This window comes from Arvicanthis niloticus, chromosome 7, assembly GCF_011762505.2.
Source record: "Arvicanthis niloticus isolate mArvNil1 chromosome 7, mArvNil1.pat.X, whole genome shotgun sequence".
Taxonomy (NCBI): domain Eukaryota; kingdom Metazoa; phylum Chordata; class Mammalia; order Rodentia; family Muridae; genus Arvicanthis; species Arvicanthis niloticus.
The window spans coordinates 48041854-48051984 of NC_047664.1; the positions used below are offsets into that span (position 1 = coordinate 48041854).

The 10131-nt window shown below is 39.0% G+C and overlaps 1 pseudogene; it reads right to left on the reverse strand.

Moving 5' to 3' along the window:
- Positions 1–2614: 2614 nt before the first annotated feature.
- LOC117712392 (ubiquitin-ribosomal protein eL40 fusion protein-like) lies at positions 2615–9056 on the reverse strand (annotated as a pseudogene).
- Positions 9057–10131: the final 1075 nt, after the last annotated feature.

The following is a 10131-nucleotide window of genomic DNA, read 5'->3' on the forward strand; positions in this document are numbered from 1 at the left end:
GTTGAGAGATATTAATGATCAGTGATTGTTAATTCCTATTTTGTTGTTTGTTGTTGTTGTTGGTGGTGTGTGTGTGTTTGTGTGTGTGTGTGTTTGTGTATGCTTTCCTTGTTTTTGCTGGTACAGAGTTACTTATTTCTTGTGTTTTCTTGGATGTAGTTTTTTTTCCTTGGCTTGGTGTTTTCCTTCTACTATTTTTTGTAGGGCTGGATTTGTGAATAGATATTGTTTAATTTGAATTTGTCTTGAAATACATTGTTTTTTTCCATTTATGGTGATTGAAAGTTTTGCTGAGTATAGTAGTCTAGGTTAACATCTGTGATTTTTTTTTTTTTTTTTTTTTTTAGAGGTTGTAAGATATCTTTCTAGGCCTTTCTAGATTTTAGAGTCTCTGTTGAGAAGTCGGATTTAGTTCTGATAGGTCTACCATTGTAGATTACCTGGCCTTTTTACTTTGTGGCTTTTAATATTCTTTCATTGTGTTTTGATTTTTGTGTTTTGATTATTATATGGTGAGAGAATTTTCTTTTCCGGTCCAGTTTAATTGATGTTCTATAAGCTTCTTGTATATTTATAAGCATCTCTTTCTTTAGCTTGGGAAAGTTTTTTTTCTATGATTTTGTTGAGAATATTTTTTGAGCCTTGGAGCTGGAACTCTTTACTTTCTTCTATTCTTATTATTCTTCGGTTAGGTCTTCATGGTGTCCCAGATTTCCTGGATGTTTTGTGTCAGGAATTTTCTAGATTTAATTTTTTTGACTGATATGTCTATTTCTTCTATTGTATCTTCTATGCCTGAGATTGTCTCTTCCATCTCCTGTAATCTGTTGGTGATGCTTGCATCTGTTGTTTCTGTTCTCTTACCTAGGATTTTCATCTCCAGGATTTCCTCAGTTTGTGTTTTCTTTGTTGCTTCTATTTTCACTTTCAGGTCTAACATAGTTCTATTTATTCCCTTTACCTGTTTAATTGTATTTTCCTGTATGTCTTCAAGGGACTTATTTGGTTGCTCTTTAAAGACCTCTATATGTTTGATTTTATTTTCCTGTATTTCTTTAAGGGATTTATTAATTTCTTCTTTATTGCCTTTATCATCTTTATAAGATTGGAGTTAATGTTATTTTCTTGTGTTTCAGTTTGTTAGGATATCCAGGGCTTAGTGTAGTGGGGGTATCTGTCATGTTGCCCTGGCTTTTGTTGATTGTGTTCTTCTGAGGATCTTTAGCCATCTGGATGGTTTTGGTCTCTGGATGTTCTTGTTGTAGTAGGTATCTGGAGGGGGTTAACCTTGATGGACCTAGTATGGCAAGTCTCTGATGGGTTTTCTTGACTGTATGGTTCTGGATCAGCAGATCTGTCAGTTTTGGGATCCACAGGTCTGTATGTTTCCTGATTTGCAGGTCTGATAAAGGTGGACAGAGAGGTGGCAGGAGAGTAGAGGTCTGCGGTCTGTAGATTAATTTTGGTAGTATGTCCATTTTTACTATATTAATTCTATCCATCCATGATTATGAAAGATCTTTCTATTTTCTGATACCTTCTTCAAAGACTTGAACATTTTGTTGTCTAAGTCTCTCACCTGCTTGGTTAGAGTTATCCCAGGATATTTTATATTGTGTGAGGTTATTGTGAAAGGCGTTGTTTCCCTGTTTTCTTTCCCAGTGCATTTGGCATTGTGAGTTCTATTTTTTTATACAGCTACTTTGCTGAAAGTGTTTATCAGCTGTAGGAGTTTCCGGGTAGAAATTTTAGGCTCACTTTTGTGTACTATTATATTACCTGCAAAGATACTTTGACTTATTCCCTTCCAATTTGTATCCACTTGATCTCCTTCTGCTGCTATAAACTACCTTATTATGTTGAGGTATGTCTTTTGTATCCCTACTCTCTCCAATACTTTTATCATGAAGGGATGTTGGATTTTGTCAAAGGCCTTTTCTGTATTTAATGAGATGATCATGTATTTTTTTGTGTGTTTCAGTTTGTTTATATGGTGGATTACATTTATCAGTTTACATCTGTTAAACTATGCCTGCGTCTCTGGGATGAAGCCTACTTGATCATGATGAACTATCTTTTTTGATGTGTTCTTGAATTTAGTTTGCATGTATTTTATTGAGAATTTTTACATCTATGCTTGTAAGGGAAATTGGCCTATAATTGTCTTTCTTTGTTAGGTCTTTATGTGGTTTGAGTATCAGGGTAACAACTGTGGCCTTGTAAAACAAATTGGGTAGTGTTCCTTGTATTTTTATTTTGTGGAATAATTTATGGTGTATTAGCATCAATTCTTTGAAAGTCTAGTAGAATTCTGTGCTAATACCATCTGGCCCTGGGCATTTTTAATTGGGAGATTTTAATGACTACTTCTATTTCACTAGGGGTTATAGTTCCATTTAAACTGTATATCTGGTCTTGATTTAACTTTGGTAAATGGTACATATAGAGAAAATTTATAGAGAAAATTATCCATTTTGTTTTTTTTAGATTTTCCAATTTGGTACTGTACAGGTTTTTTGTTGTTGTTAGTTTGTTGGTTAGTTTTTGTTTCTTTCCAGTCAATGCAAGGGAACTTTACTTGTTCCCTGGTCATGGGCCAAATATAGCTCCAGCTTTATTTGACCTTCTTATTGGGGTACAGGTTGGTGGTGTGTCCATACTTCTTGCAGCAGGTGACTGCAGGGGATGTAAACATGCCTAGCACTTGTGACAGATCATCTTGCCACAGCTATACTTCTGGGCAAGTTGAAAAGGGATGGCTCTACCACGCAGGCCCAGAACCAGGTGTTGCTGGATGTTGTAGTTAGACAGGTTGTGGCCATTCACCAGCTTCTTGCCAGGGAATATCAGATGGTGCTGGGAAGTTGGGATGCCTTCTTTGTCTTGGATGGTGGCCATCACATTCTTGATGGTGTCATTGGGCTTGGTCTCAAGAGTGATGGCCTTGCCAGTCAGGGTCTTCACAAAGGTCTGCCTGTTAGCATCTGCCACTTGGCTACCTTGTTGAAGAGAGAATAGCTTTTAAAGTATGTCCTTAAGAGTCCTTGGATTTGTTCAGTGTCTGTTGTTATGTCCCCCTTTTTGATTTCTGATTTTGTTACTTTGGATGTTTTGTATAAGGGAGGGTTTGTCAATTTTACTAATTGTCTCAAAGAACCAACACTTTGCTTTGTTGATTGTAATATTTTTGTTCATATTTTATTGATTTCAGCCCTGAACTTGATTATTCATTGCTATCTGCTCCTTTTGGGTGGTTTTTTTTTTTTTTTTTTTTTTTTTTTTTTTTTTTTTTTTTTTTGTTCTAGAGATTTCAGATGTGCTGTTAGGGTATTAATATGAGATCACTTAACTTTTTTTTTTCTGTAGACATCTAGTGCTATGAACTTCCCTCTTAGAAAAGCCTTCATTGTATCCAGTAAGTTGAGGTATATGTTGTATTCATTTTCATTCAATTCTTAAAAGTCTTTATTTTTTTTTCTTTATTTCTGATTTGACTCAGTTTTCATTCAACAGTGAATTCTATGAATTTGCAAGCTTTCTACTATTGTTGATATCCAGATTTATCCTCAGATAATAAACTAGGATTCTGTATGCTAGTTCATTTATTTTGTATCTGTTGAGACTTGCTTGTGTCCAAAACTGTGGTTTACTTTGGAGAAAATTCCATGAAGTGCTTAGAAAAAAGTATATTCTTTGGGGTTTTCATGCAGTTTTCCATAAATATCTGTTAGGTCTTTTGGTTTATGATGTCAACTCTTTTCTGTTTAGTCTTTGTCTTGATGGCCCATCTATTGTTTCGAGTAGGGTTGTGATGGTTTGTTTATGCTCAGCTCAGGGACTGGCACTATTAAGAAGTGTAACCTTGTTGGAATAAGTGTGTCATTGTGGGCGTGGGCTTTGAAACCGTCATCCCAACTGCCTGGAAGTCAGTCTCCTGCTAGATGCTTTTGAAACAAGAGGTGGAACTCTCAGCTTTTCCAGCTCCATGTCTGCCTAGACTCTGCCATGCTCCTGCCTGGATGAAAATGAACTAAACCTCCAACCTGTAAGCAAGCCCCAAATAAATGTTGTCCTTCTAAGAGTTGTCTTGGTCATGGTGTCTGTTCACAACAGTAAAACTCTAACCAAGACAAGGGTATATCAGTGTGTAAGGGTCAAAATGTGATTTAAGCTAAAGTAGTGGTTTAGAAAGAACTTTGATGATCTTGTGTTTGACAAATAAATGTTAAGAATTTCAGTGTCAACTTTTTGGTCTGGATCTGAGCACTGAGCAGCTCTGCCCCCAATTTCACAGAACCCAGAGGAAACAGGCCTCCAAGGAGCTCTAACCCGAGCAGTAACTTAGGTAAGGAGACAGCAATACCTGCCCCAAACAGGGAGTAACTGGGACCCACTAGGACCCAGGAAGTCACTCTTGGCCTGGAGCACTGGTTCCTTCCTGTCTGCCCCTGAGCACTGAGCAGATCTTGGGACCAAGCTCTAACCCCAGTAGTAACACCCACCCCACACAGTTCTGATACAACCAAGATAATAGGAAAGACAGGCTCCAGTCAGAGACAGGGCAGGTAGCACTAAGGAGATCCAGATAGCAAAAGGCAAGTGCAAGAACATAAGCGTCAGCAGCCCAGGGTACTTGGCATCATTAGAACCTAGTTCTCCCACACAAGAAAGTCCTGAATTCCTCATATCACTAGGAAAGCAAGACTCAGATTTAAAATCACTTCTAATGATGATGATAGAGGACTTTAAGAAGGACATAAATAACACTCTCAAAGAATTTGAAGAGAACACAGATAAACAGGTAGAAGCCCTTAAAAAGGAAACACAAAAATCCCTTAAAAAATTACAAGAGAACACAACCAAACAGGTGAAGGAATTGAACAAACCCATCCAGGACATAAAAATGGAAGTAGAAACAATAAAGAAATCACAAAGGGAGACTACCCTCAAGATAGAAAACCTAGGAAAGAAATCAGGAGTCATAGACACAAGCATCACTATCAGAATACAAGAGATAGAAGAGAGAATCTCAGGTGCAGAAGATACCATAGAAAATATTGACATAACTGCCAAAGAATATGCAAAATGCAAAAAGTTCTTAACACAAAATATCCAGGAAATCCAGGACACAATGAGAAGACCAAACCTAAGGATAATAGGTATAGATGAGAGTGAAGATTCCCAACATAAAGGGCCAATAAATATCTTCAACAAAATTATAGAAGAAAACTTCCCTAATCTAAAGATAAAGATGCCCATAAACATACAAGAAGCCTATAGAACAACAAATAGAGTAGACCAGAAAAGAAATACCTCCCATCACATAATAATCAAAACACCAAGTGCACAAAACAAAGAAAGAAAAGTAAATGCAGTAAGGGAAAAAAGCCAAGTAACATATAAAGGCAGACCTATCAGAATTATACCAGACTTCTCACTAGATACTATAAAAGCTAGAAGATGCTGAACAGATGTCATATAGACCTCAAGAGAACACAAATGCCAACCCAGGCTACTATACCCAACAAAACTCTCAATTACCATAGATGGAGAAATCAAGATATTCCAGGACAAAACCAAATTTACACAGTATCTTTCCACAAACCCAGCATTACAAAGGATAATAGCGGGAAACTCCAATACAAGGAGGGAAATTATACCCCAGAAAGAGCAAGAAAGTAATCCTCTTCCAACAAATCCAAAAGAAGATAGCCACACAAAGATAATAAAAAAACCTCTAATAACAAAAATAACAGGAAGCAACAATCACTATTCCTTAATATCTCTTAACATCAATGGACTCAATTCCCCAATTAAAAGACATAGGCTAACAGACTGGATACATAAACAGGACCCAGCATTTTGCTGCATACAGGAAACCCACCTCAGTGACAAAGACAGAGTCTACTGTGGGGAGCCAACAGAAGGCGGCTATCATCCTTGAAGCCATCTTGAGCCATATACCGTGACAAGAGACTTGATTACAATAGCCTACAACAGCTGAGCACACTCTGATAACATCTGGTTTTAGATACCCTTTAGATCTTCCCTTGGGTGTGTGAGACTTAAAGGTGTGTGACTTAAGGGCGTGACTTAAAGATCAGATTTAGAGACAAGACCTAAGGGCATGACTTAAAGGTGTGACTTAAAGGCGTGGCTTAGAAGTGAGACATACAAAAGGCTAGGGGCAGACAGAAGAAATTATTATTAAGTATTAGGCACTTGGAGTAGGCACATGAGACTCAAGAAGAGAAACTTGGAACTTGGAGGCACTAGGGACTAGGAACTCAAGACTTGGGACTTGGACTAGGAAGAGAGCCTGAAGAATAAACCGGATTGAATCACACTCTGTCTGGTCTCAATTCCTCCAGTCCTTCCTCACTCTCTCTCTTGCTGAACCCTGACCTGCAGACTGGAGCAGCTTGGGGTAGTGTGGGCTCTAACAGTTTAGCCCCCAAGGCTTTTGGCTGTGCCGGTTCCAACATTGATAGTGCAGTTCTCAACATTTCTGGTGCCCAACAGTGGGGCAGCTTGGGCCACAGCATTCTACCTTAGACTAAAAGGCTGGAAAAACAATTTTCAAGCAAATGGTCCTAAGAAACAAGCTGGAGTAGCTATTCTAAAATCTGCAGCACAAGAAAACAAAGGGAGGGACTCATGGCTCCACCTGTATAGGCAATTGAGGGTGGCCTTGTCAGGTATCAGTGGAAATGGACAGCCTTGGTGCCTGAAAGTTTGGATTCCCTAGTGTTGGGGAATTTGAGAGCAGGGAAGCAGGAATGGGAGGATGATGAGAGCACACCCTCATAGAAACTCCCAGAATTATATGGATTAGACATGACAGAGGCAGGCCACCAGAAGACTAGATTTCAGAATTCAAACAAAAAATTATCTTCATATTAAAATTTGTTTTGAGAATTGTATATTGCAGAATACACAGCCTTTAGTGTATCTACTCATCAAGCAAGCTGAGCAGACCTGCTCAAACCTCTGATGTCTTGGAATTTCAGCTGGATGCAGTGAAGACACAGTGTCAGAGGCTTGTTAATTTACTCTTCCCCTGCCCCTCTTCTAATATCTCAATGCCCATAATAGCTTGAAGAAGTTAATGAAGAGTCAGCACCCCTATTCCCTGGGCTTGGGGACTGAGGTGGTTAATATTGGGCTGTCTTTCTAAGGAAAAGTAGTGTTTTTGTTGGAACAGGAAGGATTAGCTAGAATATATTGCATATCCACAACCTATTGGTAGAAACATGTGTAATTGTTATTAAGATGGAATTATAATTTCTTAAATGATACAAAATTTACTTTGATTTCAAACTTCAGGTTTTCATTGGTACGAGCTTCTTATTGATATAAAAGTGAGATTAATATTGTTACTCTCATAGGCATTGTGCCTATATAACACATTTAGGAATACAAGGCTTAAACCCAGTCCTTCTTTAACTTTTTAAACTGATTTGAGATGGTTAGGCTATGAGTTAAGGGCCTATAGCAAATTCATGGTTCTGAGTTTATTGTTAGGGTATTTTCTATATTTTATTTAGAAATAGCTGAGAGGAGTTAACAGACAACAGTCCAGATTGCCTTACATGGATAGTTGGTTTTCAAAACAGCAGAAGTCCACAGAATTGATGATACAAACATTTCTGTATTCATGTCCAGTTTGATTAGAGACCTGTCTGCTCCTGACAGCTTCCTGTCTTGGATTCTAAAAAGAAATTGAGCATCTTTGGAGTTACTCCAGTTGTGGTTAGACAGCCACTAGGCAAGAATTGCCTCTTTTCATCTACAGACAAATTACTGTCCAGAAAAGGACACACTTGTGGAATAGTCAACTGATTATATATGCCAAGACAGAGTAATCAGCCCATAATAATTCTGCATCAATAGGTCTGTCAGATGATCCTGGGCCAGAAGGCTGAAGATCAGATACTCCAACACTTTGTAGTATAGGGACTGTCCAGGTGTTCAGCAGTCTCTATTAATTGGCTAAGTTTTAGAAGCTATGCTTTGTGCTTTCCATAATTTCAGTTAACTCAGTCATTCTGGATTTCTGACAGGGTTGAAAACTTATAGTCCCATAGCCAATTCTGGCTATTTGCTTTGAGAGAAAAGATTTGAGTGGATGGTTTTCAGTTGATGTTCATTCTAAAGCCAAGAAAAAAGCCAGGTTCAGAACTAAGTCTTTTAGTTAGGAGAGATGATAGAGGTTCTGGCTGGTCAACAAAATGATGGACTGGGTATTAGGTCTATCTTGTATCTTACTGATACAAATTGGTGTAGTTATGCTCTAATTGTATTTTGAGAGAAAAGTTTTATTTTAACAGGAAGAGTGATATGTAGGAGGAGCTAAGGTGAGAGAAGGAGAGGAAGAGGAGGAGTAAGGAGAGGAAGAGGAGAGGAGTAGCTAGGTGATGAGAAAGAAAGCGAGAGAGAGAAAGAGAGAGAGAAAGAGAGAGAGAGAGAAACATGAAGGCAGATGTTCGAGTGTCTCCACCAATCAAACATAGTTGATGTATCTAGGTTGGGTATTGGGTTACACTTCTGGTTGTATGGGCATCTTGTTATTGAGCATGACCAAACTTACAAAGCCTTTGATTAACATTAAAAATTATATAAAAGCAAAAAGGATATGGAATAGGGTTTTTTTTTTAGGGAGGGGAAATGGGGAAAGGGGATGGCATCTGAAATATAAATAAAATATTCAATAAAAAATAAATTAAAGAATTTCAGTGTCCTTTTGCTTTTGATGAATATGTAGTATACTTTCCTATCTTGATTAATTTTTGTTTAAAGTATGTTTTGTCAGATTTTAAAATGTCTATACGGACTTGCTTCTTTGATCCATTTGCTTGGAATACTTTTTCTACCCTTTTACCCTGAGGTGATGTCAATTCTTGACTTGATGTTTAGGTGTGTTTCTTAGGTGCAGTAGAAGAATAAATTCTGTGTTTGTATCCTCTCTATTAGTCTCTTTCAGTTGCTTCCATTGTTGTGTTTTCATAGATTTCTTTACCAGATTTATCCATTTCCTTTTTAAGAACCTCTATCATGCCCATAAAGGCTCTTCAAAAGTCTTTGTCTTGTACTTCAGCTATGCTGCAATACTCAGGGTTGCTGGGTTTTATTGGAGACATTGTCCTGGCTCTTATCAATTATGTTTTTACTGTGGCATCTTGCGGGTATTGTGGCTGGGAACACTGAAAGTTTCTTCAGGCTGGAAGTTAGGCATGGTGGCTGTGGCTACAGTGGTGCATTGAAGGCCTTCTCTATGGTTCCTCACAGCACGGCCCCAATGACGTGAGAAAGTCTGTGGGCTTCTAAAACGGCTTTGTTGAAATGATGGATGATGGTTGAATTTGGATGTGCACCCCTGTGAAACTCAGGGCAGACCTGAGTTAAAGAAGGAGAGAGAGGGGGAGAGGCTGGGGAAGAATGTTTAATTGGCTCCGCCCTCTGGCCGTCAAGGCATCTCTTTAGCATGTAAATCTCTCTAGGGCCTGAGGCCTATTCCTAGTGATTGACCTCTCTGTGGGAGGGGCTGTGGAGGGCTGAAGCTAAATGAAAAGAACCAGGGCCCTGGAGCAGAGCCAAACTCCTGCAGTCCAATAAGGGTCTGGGGTTCCAGGCTTATGCTCGACCAAGCACCCAGCTGCTTCTCACAGTCCACCACCCCACAGCATCTAGGCATCTGGATTTGGAAACATTGTAACTCTAGGAGCTGAGCTCGTCTTGTTTTGTTGTTTTGATCTTTGGTTTCTGTTGTCCTCTGGTTCCTAGGAGAGTGTGTTGTCTGTGTATTTATTGCCTGGTATGAAATTCCAAGGTCAATCTCTTTTGGTGTTCTGGGTAAAATGTGTTTCTAGGTATTGGGAGTGGACCCTTACAGAAGGGAACAGGCTGGGGTGATGCCTGAGGGGGTCCACAGGAGGGAGGAAAGCAAGACATTCTATCAGGTTCCCTTTGGTTCCTTGGGAATAAGGGCAACTGAGTGAGGAGATGCCACACCAGGTGGTCTGCTACAGAGCTGGGGATGAATCTGGGGAACTGGATGTGGAGGGGAGGAGGGAGAGTGAAGAACTTAAGCCTGCCGGCCTGATTTGATGACCTACTTGCGTCTCTGTTAAA